The 17099-nt window shown below is 41.2% G+C and overlaps 1 long non-coding RNA gene across 1 annotated transcript in view; it reads right to left on the bottom strand.

Moving 5' to 3' along the window:
- Positions 1 to 17099, bottom strand: part of LOC123331860 — a 157350-nt gene that overhangs the window by 12677 nt on the left and 127574 nt on the right. Inside the window, exon 2 of the long non-coding RNA XR_006548657.2 lies at positions 4389 to 4516. This is a non-coding gene — a long non-coding RNA (uncharacterized LOC123331860). The remainder of the gene's footprint in view (positions 1 to 4388; positions 4517 to 17099) is intronic.

Below are 17099 nucleotides of genomic sequence, written 5' to 3' on the forward strand. Positions count from 1 at the left end.
TTCAGTCATGTTCCGACTCTGTGCAACCCTGTGGACTGTAGACCGCAAGGCTCCTCTGTCCATGGAATTCTCCAGGCAAGGATACTGGAGTGGGGTGCCATTTCCTCCTGCAGGGGATCTTCCTGACCCAGAGATCAAACTGGAGTCTCTTATGTCTCCTGCATTGGCAAGCGGGTTCTTTACCACAAGTGCCACCTGGGAAACCAGACATGCTTAGCAGTTTTTAGTTATAAAACAAAAATGGAATATGCAGAACCAGGCTCTAATAAGTTAGCAAATCAAGAGAATGCAAGCAGGTGGCTCAGACTCTCATGGTACTTATTTTTACTGCTACTCCTCCTCTCGTTCAGTACACCTGTGCCCTCATGGCCTCTGTTCCCAATGATCTCTTACATCTGCTTCCCAAATGGATCTGTATGGTACGCTGGCACCAGCCAGAAGTGAATGACTGCTGAGGAGTGGCCCTGAAAACGGTGATGAAGGCAAATCCACCCAGGAGGCAGAACATTTCGTTGTTTACCTTGTTGGGACTTAGATGACTGGATCCTCCCTGGCTCATAGGCAGTGACAACTGGGTCATCGAATTGGTCTAGGACTTTGAAGGGACAAGATTGGAAAATTGGTGACAAAGCTACCTTGAGGGCAGGTATATGGCTGAACTTCTGGGACTAAGCCCAGAATATGAAAGTTATCATATCCATGTATTAATAAATACCCACCAGATGTATGTACTGCAGAGGAGGCTCTCAACAGTTAGATGGACTGGACAACTCATCCCTGGATGTCAGCCAGCCTCTTCCTCCAGCTACCCTGCTGCTTACTCAATGATCTATGAACTCAGTGTCATAGTATCCACAATCCAGGCAGCAGAGGCCAGTGCCAAGTCTTTGATATGATGCCATTCCCTGAGTGGTCCAGGCTTGTGGAGCAGACATGAATGGGACTTGAAGTCTGGTGTCAGCCTGAGCCAGCTGAGCCCAGGCCAAATTGGCTGAACTACCAACCAACCCACAGACCTGTGAGCAAGAAATAAATGTTTGCTGTATTAAGCCTCTGAAGTTATGGTGCTGTTTGTTATGCAGCAGAAACCTAATATGCTCCTTTTATTCATCTTCATTGAATTATCCTAATTGGATTGTGCCATCTGTTTCCTTTTATAATCCTGACTGAATCGTTCTTGCAAGATGACTCAAGGCTGCACAGATCTCCAATTCAGACCTGTCTTCTCAGTTCCAAACCCATATATAGCTCATGGTCTGCTCCCTATCTCCTGTTATATACAAAGTCACCTGCAACTCAACACTCATTCCTCTATCACAAACCTGGTCCTCCATCTCACTCAGCAGCACCGCCCATTGAACAGAAACCTAAGAATTCTCCTGGACACCCACCTCGCTGTCACCCCTGTACGCAAACCATCACCAAGCCATGTTAATTTAACCTCTTAAATATCTCTAAAATATGTTGCTTCTCTTTACCACAACCACCAGCACCACCCTAGCCTAAACCACCAATGCATGCTCAGTCACTCAGTCGTGTCCAACTCTTTGCAACCCCAAGGACTATAGCCTGTGAGGCTCTCCTCTGTCCATGGAATTTTCCAGGCAAGAATACTAGAGTGGGTCGCCATTTCCTCCTCCAGGGGATCTTCCCAAACCCAGGGATTGAACCCATGTCTCTTGTGTCTCCTCATTGGCAGATGATTCTTTACCACTGAGCTACCTGGGAAGTCCTAAACCATTAATACCTCTCACTTAAAATAAGCTTCCAAATCTTGACTATTAAGTGACCATTAATAAATAAGTGGATAAAGAAGAGATGTGGTTTATACAGCGGAATACTATTCAGTCACAAAAATGAATAAAATCTTGCCATTTGCAACAACATGGATGGACCTAGAGGGTAGTACGCTAAGTGAAATAAGTCAGAGAAAGATAAATACTGTATGATTTCACTTACATGTGGAATCTAAAAAAACAATCAAAAGAACAAACAAGACAAAATAGAAACAGAGTAACAGATAAAGAGAATAAACAGGTGGTTGCCAGAGAGGAGGGCAATGGGGGAAGGAGAGAAATAGGTGAGGGAGATTAAGAGGTATAATCTTCCAGTTACAAAATAAACAAGTCTCCAAGATAAAATGTACAGTGTGGGGAATATAGTCAATAATTATGTAACTTCTTTGGATGGTGACAGATGGTAACTAGACTTATCCTGGCGATCATTTCGAAATGTATAGAAATATTGCATTGTGATATTGTTCACCAGGAATACCATAGTGTTGTAGGCCAGCTATACTTAAAACACAAACAAAACAAACAAACTCATAAAGAGATCAGATCTGTGGTTACCAGAGGTGGGGAATGGAGGGAGGAGGATTAGATGAAGGGAGTCAAAAGGTAATAAACTTTCAGTTATAAAATATATAAGTACAAAGAATATAATGTATCAGTACAACATGATTAACATAATTAACACTGTTGTATATTATACAAAAATTAAGAGAGTAAATAGTAAGAGGGCTCATCACAAGGAAGAAAATTTCTATTTCTTTAATTGTGCATCTATATGAGATGATGGATGTCCACTAAACTTACTATGGTAATCATTTCATGATGTACCAAGTCAAATTATTACGCCATACACCTTAAACTTATATAGTGCTATATGTCAATTATATCTCAACAAAACTGGGGAAAAAAGGGGAGACATAGCATTATAAAGATGTCAGTTCTCTCTAATGTTATATATTTATTTAATAGGATCTCAATAAAAATGTTTTATTTTAATACAGAAGAATCTGATTGTAAAGATCTAATATATGTGTTAATCGCTCAGTCGTGTCCAACTCTTTGTGACCCCATGGACTGATACCCTCCAGGCTTCTTGTCCATGGGATTTCCCAGGCAAGAATAGTGGAAATGGGTTGCCATTTCCTTCTCCAGGGGATCTTCCCGACCCAGGGATCGAATCCAAGTCTTCTGCATCAACAGGCAGATTCTTTACTACAGAGCCACCTGGGAAGCCCCCGGTTCTCCATACAGCAATCAAAAAGTTCTTTGAAAATTCCATTTCAATCACATACCATGCCCCAGCTGAAGACTTGCAGTGGTTTCCCATTACTTTGAGGATAGACAGCAGAGTATTAACACAGGTCTCAAGGCTCCATGTGGTATGGCTTTGGCTTGACTGCTTCATCCCATAACTCTAGTCTCTATTTGCTATAAGAGTTCACATGGCCTCCTTTATTTGCTACATACCTTCTTACCCCTTCTGTTCCTTTCTCCTGTAAAGCTCCTTCTCCCCTCTGCCTTATTAACACCTGCTCTCGCTTCACACCTCAGCCCCAGCATCACCTCAAGGAAGGCCTGACTTCCCCAAGTCTGGCTCCTAGCATGGCGTATTTTACCTTTGTGCTATAGCTTGATTACTATTGATCACCTCTTCCCCTACCCCTGCCTGACCCACCATAACGTGATCTTCAAGAGGGCAGAGGCTATGTCTGGTTTTGGTCATCACTGTATTCCCAGAACAGAGTCTGACACACCCTAGGGACTTGGCATCGATTAATTAATTATTAACCACTTGATGGGTCAGGTGTTGAGCTGAAACATCTCTATGGTTCATGTCAACTCTAAACTCTGGGCTTCCATTTCAGGTCCTGCCTGTGGGATAGAGGGGCAACAGGGCAAGCAGCCAACTAGGGTGAATTAGCAGTCTCCATGTAGTCAAAGGCACTGGTTAGAACTCGAAGAAGCCTGTTTCCTACTTCAAAGATCCTGCTAAGAACAACGTGGCAGGCGCCAGCATGGGACTGGCCAGACAGTTCTCAAGAAATGCTTGACACAGGCCAGAAAACCAAGTGTCAGAAATCCTGGAACAGAGCCTTTTGCCAGGAGGTTCCCTGCTTTGTTGAGCTGAGAGAGAGAGAGCTCTAAATGCCGCTGATTAATCACCAAGGCTGATGCTCAGCCATTCCAGCACTCTGCTGCTGCTTCTTGTCAAGTCTTTACCCCTCCCCCTCCCCTTCTTGAAAGACCTCAAGTAACTGCTGTCTTGAAACTTCCTCAGATGGTTGGCTTGGCTAACGCCCAAATATCTCTCATCCTATACTGAGGTGTCCGTGAAGGAGGGAGGGGTAAGTTACTCTCCTAGATTTCGCATTGTATGATTCTGTTATTCTAAATCCCAAGGATTCCTTTTCCCTTTTAAAGAGTGAACTAGTGACACTTTGACAGCATGACCTGGACTCTATTCAGGAAAAAAGAGCTAGGAAATTGCATGTACATGAATCATCCTGCCACCGGGGGTGGAGGCAGTCCTTCAGTCCTTATCCCATGGCAAGAACTCTTTCCAAAGGTCAGATAATGCTCTGAATCCATACTCACCAGGCAGCCCACCATTTCCAACAAAGCTGCTTCTGAGGCCCAGGAAGGAAGGCTTGGATGAGGGAGTCCAGACAATTTGACCCTTAGGAAGGGGTGTTGCTCTGGTTGTGAATAAAAAATCCAACATCCTGTGTGAAAAGGAGGCAGGAAAGAGGAGTGAGTACATGGCTGGGTTCTGAGTTTGGCTAGTAGAAAAGGTATGTTTATTCATAAGATGAAATACTATATAGCAGTGAAAAGGATGGCCCAGAGCCACACTATCAACACGGGCTCATTTTAATTTTTTTAATTATTTTATTATTATTTTTGGCCACCCCATGCAACATGTGGGGTTTCAGTTCCTTGATAAAGGATTGAACCCGTGCCCCTTGCATTGGAAGTGTGGTTAAGTGAAGTCTTAACCACAGGATCACCAGGGAAGTCCCAACATAGACTCATTTTTAAAACCTAATTTTGGAGGGAAAAAGCAAGTTGCTGAAGCATACATAGAGGATACACGCACATACACACATGTGCTGCCATTTATAAAATGTTAACATGCAAAAATATTAAAATCATTTAGTTTATATATATCCCTAATGATTTATAATAGGATATAACATATAGGATTTATAATATATATATGTGATATATATGTAATAAAAATATAAAAATACACATGGAAATGATAACTTCAAATTTGTGGTTGTCTTGGGCGTAGAGAGGCTAAGAGTGAGAAGGGGCATACAGAGGGCTCCAACTATATCTGACATTTTATACTAAGTTAGGTGTTTGTTATATTGTTCTGTATATCTTTTGTATATCTGAACTATTCCATGATGATTTTTTAACCTTAGCTGTGGTAAAATGCACAGGTATAAAATTTACCATTTTTTTAAAAATGTACTACCTTAACCATTTTAAAGTGTATAGTTCAACCAACTCCCCCAACTATTTTCATCTTGCAAAACTGAAACCCTATACCCATTAAATAACAGCTCCCCATTCTCCCCTCCCCCAACCCACAGCAAGCACCAAGCCATTTTTGGCATCTATGAATTGGGCTAGTCTAGGTCCCTCATGCAGTTGAAATTATACAGGATTTGTCTTTTTGTGGCTGGCTTATTTCATTTAGCATAATGTCCTCAAGGTTCATCCATGTAGCATGTGTCAGATTTCCTTCCTTTTTAAAAGCTGAATAATAATCCCAGTGTATGGCTATATCCCATTTTGTTTATCCACTCACCTATCTACTGACACTTGGGTCCTATGTTTTGGCTTTTGTGAGTAATAAATGTACAAATGAACAAAATGAACAAGTATACAGCTATCTCCTCGAGACCCTGCTTTCCCTTTTTTGGGGTATATACCCAGAAGTGGAATTGTTGGCCATGAGGATTTTTTTAAAAGCAGAAAGAAAGCTTAGGTTTCAGGGGGGCTTGAGGATAAAGTTCAACCCAGGGATCGAACCCAGGTTTCCTGCATTGCAGGCGGATTCTTTACCATCTGAGCCACCAGGGTAGCCCAAAGTTAAACCATGGACTTGCATATTGATTGAGACGGTCTCTCAATTACGACCACCCAAGTTACCAGCATCCCAACGCAAAATCACTGCTAGATCCAGGGACTTTCCTCCCGATTTCAGCTGAAGCTATAAATACTCCCACTTCCACCACTGCATCACTGCTGGGCCCACCCCCGCACCTTTCCCTTCTTCTTTCTGTCACTGCTGGGAAGCCCCTGCCTCTGCTTCTGGACATCGTCCAACTCCTTTTCCTGTCCTGCGCACTGCGGTCCCCCAAGCTGCAGGAAGCCCGTTTCTGATTGCAAAGGGAGGAAAGAAGGCAGCTGCGTTTCTGTTCTCCCAAGTTGCAAATTAGAGTGGATTTTCACCAGGAAATAACACTCTCCAATAAATGGTTTCCCGATTATCATTAATACTAGAGTCCCTCTTCCTTATGGGTGCCATGGGCTCCAGTGGCCTGCTTTGGGAACTGAAGTCATTTGTAACGAGCTGAGGAAAATCTGTTCTGAATTCTAAACAGGTTTGCCAACAAATTTTTGGAACGACACCAATTTTTAAGTTGTCAGTTCTCTATGAAGCCCTAGGGGGCCAAGTGAAGTTTTCCTTTGCTAAAGGGAATGACTCCAAGGAACGGAGCTTGCTGATGGGTGAAGTAAGACAGGGGAACTTCAGGGGAACTCCAAAATAATTTCCTGGGAAACAAAATGACATCATGGCTCACCTGCCCAGCTCCTTGAATTCTTTAGAGTATCCACTTTTCTACCAAAAAAAAAAAAAAAAAAAAAAGCCTTTTTCTCTCCACAGCGTCACATGTTAAGCATGAATGGCACATCGATACACTCCAGTGATCTGATCATTTGCCACACAACGTGATTCCTAATTGCTTGAATAATACCACACAATAGAATCATTTCCTCCCCAGTAAAAATGATTTCTCTTTGCCTGAGTGATAATATCCTGTTGAAATATAATGCTGTTCCAGACAGTGACTACATAATGTCTGGAGTCTTTTTTTTCCCCCCAATATAACCTTTAAATGCTAAGCATTAGAAAGGAGGCAGTAGCAAGTGATAAAACATGTTCCCAAATGAAGAGAATTCTTTGCATTTACATTGGAATCTTCTAATTACCCAAAGTCCTTGGATAAAATGGTGAGTCAATAAATTTACAATGCACAGTCTTTGCTCTGTTTCTTTGGAGAAGATCAGTTGTGTGACAAGAATGGAAATGGATTTTTCCATAAAGCTGGGATGCACTATCACATCTGTATTTGAACAGGCACACACGCCAGGCTGTTAATTTTAATGCCCCGATTTAATCCTCGTTATGTGCATCGCTGGACCCATAAAAGCCGCATTTTCTTTAGAAAGTTAAACTGCCAGACATTTCTTGTCCAGTGGCCTATTGTGCCCACATGTGCGGAGAGCTTCAGGAATACAGAGGAAAGAGATGTGGTCTCTGTTCTCAATGAGTTTAGATGATAGGCAATTCTCAGTATTATAGTTCAGAGTGGAAAGAGTCAAACATGGGAGAGATGAGAAAAGGAAGCCCCAGAGACGGGTAACTGCTTTCCCAAGGTTACAGAGTGGACTTGTTTAGGTGAAAACCCAGTGCCCAGCTTAGGACCCCCATGCTCCCTCTTCCGAACAGCCAAGTGAAGACAGGCCCAGCGCTGTGCTAGATTCGAATGTTTTTCTGTAGGCGGAAGTGTTCCCAGCTATGTGGCTTTCTCCATGGGATTCCTGGGAGGTGCCTTTGCGGGTCCCTCTGACTGCGGCTCTTCGGATGGGCACCATATACTTCCTCCAACTGCTGCTCCCTTTTTGGCCTCCGACTCTGGGAGGGAGGTGAGAGGCTGGTGTTGGGGTGGGGGGGTTACTCCACCCAGACTCAATATTGATGCCACCATCTCTCCAAGAAGTCTTCTTGGGCAAGACTTCAAACTGTTCCAGATTTGACAAATACCACCCCCTGTGACCCTGACCTAGGCATATTTGCATGTCCATGGCTGTTCGCAATAGCCCCAAATCTGAAACGACTCAAATGCCTACCGACTATAGAATGGACACTAAAATTGTGGAATATTTACACAGTGTGATGTGTAAATCACACTTTACAGCAGTGAGAATAAACTATCTCCAACTACATACAACAATATGATGAATCTCATAAACATAATGTTGAGCAAATAAAGCCAGGCGCTAAAGGGCACATACTGTATGATTCCATTTATGTAAAGAACAAAAAGAGTCAAAACCAATCTACGCTCACAGAGATCAGGAAGGTGGTTTTCTTTGGGGGGGGGGTAGTGACTAAAATGGGGTAAAAGGGCACTCATAGGAGGCTAGTAATTTAATGTTCTGGTTTCTTTTTAAAAAAAATATAATTTTTATTGGAATATAATCGCTTCACAATGTTGTGTTGGTTTCTGCTGTACAATGAAGTGAATCAGCCATATGTATACATATATCCCCTCCCTCTCAGACCTCTCTGCCACAGCCCCACTCTATCTCAGCCCTCTAGGTCATCACAGAGCACCGAGCAGAGCTCCCTGTGCTTTACAGCAGGTTCCCACTAGCTATCTGCTTTACACATGGTAGTATATATGTCAATCTGGTTTCATGGGGATGTTCAGTCTGTGAAAATTCATCAAGTTATAAACCTATTTGTGCACATTGGAACATGGATCTTGTATTTCCATAACAGTTAAAAAAGAAGGCTCCAGCCTGACCCTTTATCCACCATGGCTCCCCGACATGGGTGTGCCGGCTGACTCCAACGCAGCCTGTTTATCCCTCAGCTGCACGCTGTCTTTAACTCAGGCTTCAGTCCAGCCACAGGGAACACACTGCAATCTCTTTAAGGGGTCCCCTTAATGCCCCCCTCATGAAGCTGAAAGTTAGAGGGTAGCTCTCCCCTGCCCCCATTCCCCAGGGCAGGGAGAGGAGAGGGATACTCTAGCATGGCAACAGTCTTCCCCAAAGAATCCTGTTCACAAATCCTCCTTCCCTCTCCCCTCTCTTGAAGTCTTTATAATCAAAATTATTGAGGGCATTTGACATTCTTAAAGCATGTCTTTTGTAAAGTCTGCCTCTGTGAGCCTGTCCACACTCATTTTGGATTATGATGTCTTCCATATCGGTGCATAACAGCACCAGGAAGGTCCCATTTTGATATCATGTTCTGTAGGTAAAAAATAAATCCATCCACAATAATGACTTAAGGCAGTCACGCAGTGCCTGAAGTTTATAAAGAGAATTCAGATCTATTACCTTGCCTAATTTTCACAGCAACCCTATGAGGCAGATGTCTTCATCACTTTCACATTACAAGTGACAGTGTATATCTTTTTAAAGCCTTATGCTGGGCATTTCACATAGCTCTTTTGATTTTCACATGAACCATCAGAAGTAGATATTATCCTCCAACGTCCAGAGAGGTGAAACAACCTAACTCCAAAGCAAGTAGAAATTTGGTGCGGTCACCTGAGGTCACACAGGTACCACATGAGGACACTGAGATCCCAGGTTAGGTGTTCTGACTCGAGACTTGTTCTGTTTACCCCCATTGAGGGAAGGCCAAGGTGGGAATGTGCTAGAAGTCAGCTTTGGAAGAGACAGGCTTGGGTTTGAATGGCAAGCCTACTATGTGATGTGAGTTATTTTACCTTTCTGGACTTCAGATGATATAGTCTACTTCTGATGGTTCCTGTGTAAAATACCTAGCTCAAGTCTCTGAAAAGATATTGGTTCCCTTCTCCCTTTGTACAAAGTTCTCCAGCCTAAGGAAGAATAGATGCAGAGGGACAATTAACCAAAGAGAGGGATTACTAGATCATATGGTAATTCTATTTTTAGTTTTTTTAGGAATCCCCATACTGTTTTCCACAGTGGCTGAACCAATTTACACTTCCACCAACAGTGTATAGGGGTGTTCCCTTTTCTCCACATCCTTAATAGTACTTCTTGTGGTCTTTTTGGTGATAGCCATTCTGACGGGTGTGAAGTGATATCTCGTTGTGGTTTTGATTTGCATTTTTTTGCTGATTAACAGTGTTGAGCATCTTTTCATGTGCCTGTTGATCATCTGTATATCTTCTTTTGAAAAATGTCTATTCAGGTTATCTGCCCATTTTTTAATCAGATTGTTTGATTTTTTTGATGTTGAGTTGCATGAACTATTTATATTTTCATATAAATTTGTTTATATTTTATATATAATTTATATTTATATATTTTATTTTCTGGATATTAATCTCTTATGGGTCATATTCTTTGCAAATATTTTCTCACAGTTGGTAAGTTGTCTTTTTGTTTTGTCGATGGTTTCCTTTGCTGTGCTAAAGCTTTTAAGTTTAACAAGGCCTCATTTGTTTATTTTTGCTTTTGTTTCCTTTGCCTTGGGAGACAGATCCCAAAAAATGATGCTATGATTTATGTCAAAGAGTGTTCTACCTATGTTTTCTTATTCTGCTCCTCAGTGTCTATGCAAAGAAAAAGAAAAAAACTAATTTGAAAATATACATGTATCCCAGTGTTTCTGTGCTCAGTCGCTCTATAATGCCTGACTCTTGTGACCCCATGGCTTATAGCCTGCCAGGCTCCTCCATCCATGGAATTTTCCAGGCAAGAATACTGGAGTGGATTGCTATTTCCTACTCCAAGGGATCTTCCTGACCCAGGGATCAAACCCACGTCTCCTGTATTGGCAGGCAGATTCTTTACCACTGCCACCTGGGAGGCTCCCATCCAAATGTTTATATTAATAGCAGTATTATTTACAATTGCCAAGATATGGAAAGAACCTAAGTGTTGATTGACAGATGACTGGATAAAGAAGATATGGTGTATATTTACAACAGAATATTATTCAGCCATCAAAAAGAATGAAATAATGCCATTTGCAGCAATATGGTTGGACTAGAGATTATCATACTAAGCAGAGTAAGTCAGAAAGACAAATAGTACATGATATATGTGGAATCTAAAAAAATAAAACAAACTAGTGCATATAAGAATAAAAGATTCACAGATATAGAGAACAAAGTAGTACTAGTGGGGAGAGGGAGGGAAAACCAGTCAAGAGATTCTCCCCACATTTAGCTCTTTTTAAGCATTTCTAGCACTGTTTTGTATTTGTGGTAGTTCTGAATAACCAAATATAGCAGACACTGTTGGGTATCTATCCAAATCCATTTCTGCTTCTGGAATCACCTTCTATGGCCATGCACTCAGGGAAAGTACCACCCCCCCCCACTCCAGACAATTTCATTCCTTTTGTCTGTAGTGGGTTTAGGCATGGGTATATGATCAAAATTCGGCCAATGAAATCTGAGAGGAAGTCTGCTGGGGAGAATTCTGGGAAAGTTTTTTTTTTTTTTTACTCTTAGAAAGGAAGACAAGACAGGAAACATTTCCTCTTTTTTTTGCTATTCCACTCAATGCTATTTTGTGAGGATGTGATGCCTGGAGCTCCTGCAGCCATATTGTGATCATGAGACACAAATGCAAAGTGAAAGTCCAACATGATAAAGATAGGGAAACAGTAAGAAAAAAAAAAAAACTGAATCCTTGATAATGTTCTACCACTGAATTAAACAATTCTGGAACCACCTGCCTGACATATTCTATGAGTTAATAAATTCCATTATTTTAAAGCTGATTTTAGCCAAGTATTTTCTCCTTACAACCAAAAGCATTCTAACCAAACCAACAAACAGTTTAGTACTATATTGTTCTTTTTAATGTGATTAATACTCATTTATTAGATGATGTGGCTAAAAGATACCAACTAGAGGAGCAAGAACACAAGGTCTTAGGGCAGGAAAAGACAAATGAGGTGCTAGAAATAGAATGAATAGGTGGCAAAAAACGATGGAAACATGGAGGGAAATTCTCTTCACCAGACTGGAGAAGGAGCTAAAAGAAAGCTATAAGGATGCTGTGCTGTGCTGTGCTTAGTCACTCAGTCGTGTCTGACTCCTTGCAACCCCATGGACTGTAGCCCGCCAGGCTCCTCTGTCCATGGGAGTCTCCAGGCAAGAATACTGGAGTGGGTTGCCATTTCCTCCTCCAGGGGATCTTCCCAACCCAGGGATTAAACCCAGGCCTCCCGCATTGCAGGTGGATTCTTTACCATCTGAGCCACCAGGGAGGCCCAAGAATACTGGAGTGGGTAGCCTGTCCCTTCTCCAGGGGATCTTTCCGACCCAGCAATTGAATCGGGGTCTCTTGCATTGCAGGTGGATTCTTTACCAACTGAGCTACCAGGGAAGCCCCATGGATGCTACAGCAAAGTAAATTATGTGTAATATATTTCTCTTCACATGCCAAGTTGAATGTATATTCTATGTATTAGACTTCTGCCATAGCAGAAGTGATACTCTTTCAATGTACAATCTCAAACCGGAAAAAACAAAACCCTGAGCATTAAAGCAAAATCAACACTGTTTGTTATATTTAGTATTACTGAAATTACCTGCTTGGTTCTCCTTTCCTTTTTTTCCTCCTTAATGAACCGGATAGGTAGGGATGAATAGTTTTTAAAGAGGTTTAGCTTTATCAGATGATCACCATGCCACACGCTGCTAGGAGCTCTGTAAATACTGTTTATTTTAATCCTTACGGCAACTGTGGCAGATACCATTAGTTGCCTAGGTAACATCCATTTTGCCCTTCTTCCTATACTTCTCACGATGCTTGGGTGAGAAGGCAAGGGGGTAGGAAAAGGGATACTCATAGCATAGCAACAGCCCTCTCCAAAGAATTTTCTTCACAAATCCCTCTTCTTTGTATGGCTCTGGTTTGTTCAGGATGATACTGTGCCCAGGTAAAACATATCACCTTTCTAGACTTCTTTGTTCAGGGAGGCCTGTGACAGAGTATTACACAATGAGAAGTAAGCAAGGTTGCTACTTGGGCCATTCAGGGAACCTTTTTTTTAAAAAAAAATTTTTTTCCAAGAAGCATCAAAATATGTACGCAACGTTTGTATCTGCCACCTAGCAATGTCCATAGCGAGAGGATACACTACATAGACCTGTGTTTATTAGAAATAATTGGACTGTTTGGAACTCCATTACCCAAATTTCATGGGCATAATGTGTCGGCAGACTTATGCAAATTTTACAAGTATTTTTAAATCTGACAGTAATTTTAAAATCTGACAATAAATAGGTCAGATCAAATTCTGGCACAGCCACTATGGAGAACAATATGGAAGTGGCTTAAAAAACTAAAAACAGAGTTGCTATATGATCCAGCAATCCCACTCCTGGTCATATACCTGGAAAACTCTAATTTGAAAATATACACACACCCTAATGTTCACAGCAGTACTATTCACAATAGCCAAAACATGGAAGCAACTTAAGTGTCCATCGACAGAAGACTGAATAAAGAAGATGTGGTATACATATACACACAATGGAATTCTACTCAGCCATTAAGAAGAATGAAATAATGCCATTTGCAGCAACATGGATGGACCTAGAGATGATCATACTAAGCAAAGTTAAGTCAGACAGAGAAAGACACATTCATATGATATCACTTATATTTGGAATCTAAAAAAATAGTATAAATAAACTTATTTATGAATAAGAAATAGACTCACAGACATACAAAACAAACTACGGTTATCAGATGGGGTGGAGGGGGGAGGGGGAAGAATTAGGAGTTTGTGATTAACATATACACACTGCTATATATAAAATAGAGAAGGACCTACTGTATAGCATATGAAACTGTATTCAATATCATGTATTAAACTAGAAGAGAAAAGAATATAAAAAGAATATATATAAATAACTGAATTACTTTGCTATGTACTACAAACTAACACAACATTGCAAATTAGCTAAAATTTAATTAAAAATAAATTAAGTTTTTAAAAGAAAAAAATTCTATGCACAGGTGACTTAATACTAGTCAAAATAACATTGTTGCCCTTCAGAGCCAAGACACAGGGCCAAGTATGGTTTGTAAGACAATTACTCACATATATTTCATTTTATAATGTGGACACTTTACAGTAAACAACCTGAGAGCAAGGACATTTTGGAAATAGTGCCAAAGGGCTGGTATGCCATTTTAGTCATTCACAAATGTAAAACTCTTTAATTAAGCACAACATGGTTTTCATGTCCTTTCCCCAGACGTCGGTTCTTGCTTTTCACTTGATCATAAGTGAAATGAAGTCACTCAGTTGTGTCCAACTCTTTGCGACCCCCATGGACAGTAGCCTACCAGGCTCTGCTGTCCATGGGATTTTCCAGGCAAGAATACTGGACTGGGCTGCCATTTGACTTTCACTTGATCATAAGCTTATTTTAATAGTAATTTAAACATATGAGGGCCTGGATTCGCTTTTTGTAGAAAAGTTATTTCCTTATTTTTTCAAATTGAGATATATCTGACATATAACATTATATTATCTTCAGGTGTACAAGGGAAGCTTTTTAAAGGAAAGCCAACTCAGCTAGCTTTTCTCTTTGGCTTTTTGTCTTTTGTCCTCCACCATTCTTCCTAAAATATGGATGTGATCATCAGAGATGAAACAACCACCTAAAAAGCATGAAGACAAAAAGCCAAGCATGCTCGCACCCAAAATAAGGAGGAGTCTGGGTGCCCATGGCAGTATGGAGATACTGTACTAATTCTGGACTGCCTTCTCCTAAACTTCTTCATTATGGGAGAAAAATATATTCCTGTTTGGTTGAACCTCTGTGGTCAAGTTTCTATCCCATGTAGCTAAATACATGGTAACTGATATAGTTGTATGCTGAAGTTAACCTTTTCGAAAATTGTGAAATTTATCATGCATAGAACGATTGAAATGTGCATATATAGGATTTAGAAATAAAGTAAAAGAAATTTCCCTCAGCTTCCTCCTGGAACCTGCTCTACTCTCCTCCCTGAGAGGAGACAACCACTCAGAGTTCTTGTGGTGGTATTTTTCCAAGGTTGTTGTTACTCCCTTTAAAACATTAGTCTCTTGTTCTATTTTTTTTTAGAGTAAAGAGTTCCGTCCCCCAAAGTCCATTATGACAATAAATAAGACCTTTTTTTCAGATATAGAAAAAAAGGAAAGTAGCAATTTGATATTGTTATAGATTATATTCCATATAAAATTATTACACAATATTAGCTATTTTTCCTGTGCTGTACATTACTACCTTGTAACATCTACTTTATACCTAGTGGTTTGTACCTCTCAATCCCACTCTCCCATTTAGCTATGAGCTCAGCTGGTAAAGAATTCGCCTGTAATGCAGGAGACCCAGGGTTCAATCCCTGGGTCAGGAAGATCCCCTGGAGGAGGGCGTGGCAACCCACTCCAGTATTCTTGCCTGGAGAATTCTATGAACAGAGGAGCCTGGTAGGCTACAGTCCATGGAGTCAGTGATAACTAGTCATAAAGTTATAAACTAGGTAGCTAAAAGGGTAAAAAGAAAACACTAAGGTGTTATGGGAGCAGTAACTTCAGGAAGCAGCTACCATTCCCAGGGCTGGAGGGAAAAAAGGAAAAAGGATGACACTATTAGAGTCTAGAAGCTTGGAGGAGGGGCTCATAGGACTGTGACCCAGACCCCTAAGAAGGGGCTGGTGTTCAGCTGGTGCTGCTGTCTCTGGTGTGGGGCCACGATGAGGCTGGTTCTCTGGGTGCTGGAAAAATTGCAGACTGACTTCCTGTTGCTGGAGGAACTGCTGCTGAAGTGAAGAAGCAGTGCTGGGTGCTGCTCACAGCCGTAGGAAGACAACTGGAAGTCGCTTGCTCCTTCTTGATCCCCCAGCCTTCTAGTTTCCCTCTGTTGCCCTCTACGGGAAGAGCCTAAGAAGGAATAGCTGGCAAAATGACCATGGTTTGCTGAGTTTCAACCCCAGCATTGCAAAGCTGAGTACAGAAGGGTTGGGCTTAGAGCTAGGAGACAATAACATAGTAACCAGCGGTGCTGGCATTAGAAGCAAATTTAATCCCAGATCTTCAACTTCAGCAAAGGAACTGCAGCTCTCTCCATTCCAGCTGAATACTGAAGTATATTCTCTGGAGGGTAGAAGGTCTCTGGAATGGGGGATGTTAAGCACTGTTGAGAGTGGGATCTACTGAACATCAGAAGCTCTTCACACTCTTCTCCCAAAGGACTTCCACCAAAAGTCAGATAGATACATATTCTCCAGTCAGGAGCTTGGAAGCTTCTTCTCTGAAAATCTGGCAGCCCAAGACAAAATACCTAACTATCCTGATATCTAAATTACAGTGAAATTTATAATCAATAAGCCCAACCAAGTTCTCATCCAGCCAGGTTTTTAGGTTACAATTTTAAACATGAGAGGACAGCCTAGGACTACCAGACATCTCAGGAAACTCTCTTAAGATGCAAGACAGAGGCTAAAACATTGAGGAGAAAAAAAGAACTTGGAGGAAACAGATATTATGCTGAAAGATACCATCTTTAGTATCTAATATTTTCTGAAAATAAGAGAAGATGTTGTTTAGTCGCTAACTTGGTCCAACTCTTTTGTGACCCCATGGATTGTGTAGCCTGCCAGGCTTCTCTGTCCATGGGATTCTCCAGGCAAAAATACTGGAGTGGGTTGCCATTCCCTTCTCCAGGGGATCTTCCTGACCCAGGGATCAAACCCACATCTCCTAAATTGGCTGGCAGATTCTTTACCACTGAGCCACCAGAGAAGATAATGTGATCAAATAAAAAGAAAACATTCAGAGAACAGGAACGAACCCTTAGAAATCAAAAAGAGGATAGCAGAAATGAAAAACTCAACAGGAGGATTGAAAGTGAAAGCTGAGGAAATCTCCCAGAACATGGAGCAAAAAGACAAATGAAAGATAGGAAATAAATGATTTTTAAACACCTTTAGGTCAGTCAAGAAGTCCAACATGTGAAAAATATGAGCTCCAGGGTAAGAACACATGGAAAATGAAGAGTAGAAATCAGCAAAGAAATAATTCAAGAAAATTTCTCTGAGTTAAAGGACCTGTTTCTAGGTTGAAAGGGTTCACTGTGTATGAGTTGAGAAAAAAAAAAAAACATAACTATAGCACATGGGTGGTATGGCACATAACCATGAAATTTTAGAACACAGGAGACAAAGAAAATATTCTATGAGCTGCAGGTGAAAAATTATTCACACCAGACTGGAGTCAACCTCAGGAAACTGTTAGAGACCTCAGCCTACTGCCCAGGT

This window comes from Bubalus bubalis, chromosome X (assembly GCF_019923935.1).
Source record: "Bubalus bubalis isolate 160015118507 breed Murrah chromosome X, NDDB_SH_1, whole genome shotgun sequence".
NCBI lineage: Eukaryota > Metazoa > Chordata > Mammalia > Artiodactyla > Bovidae > Bubalus > Bubalus bubalis.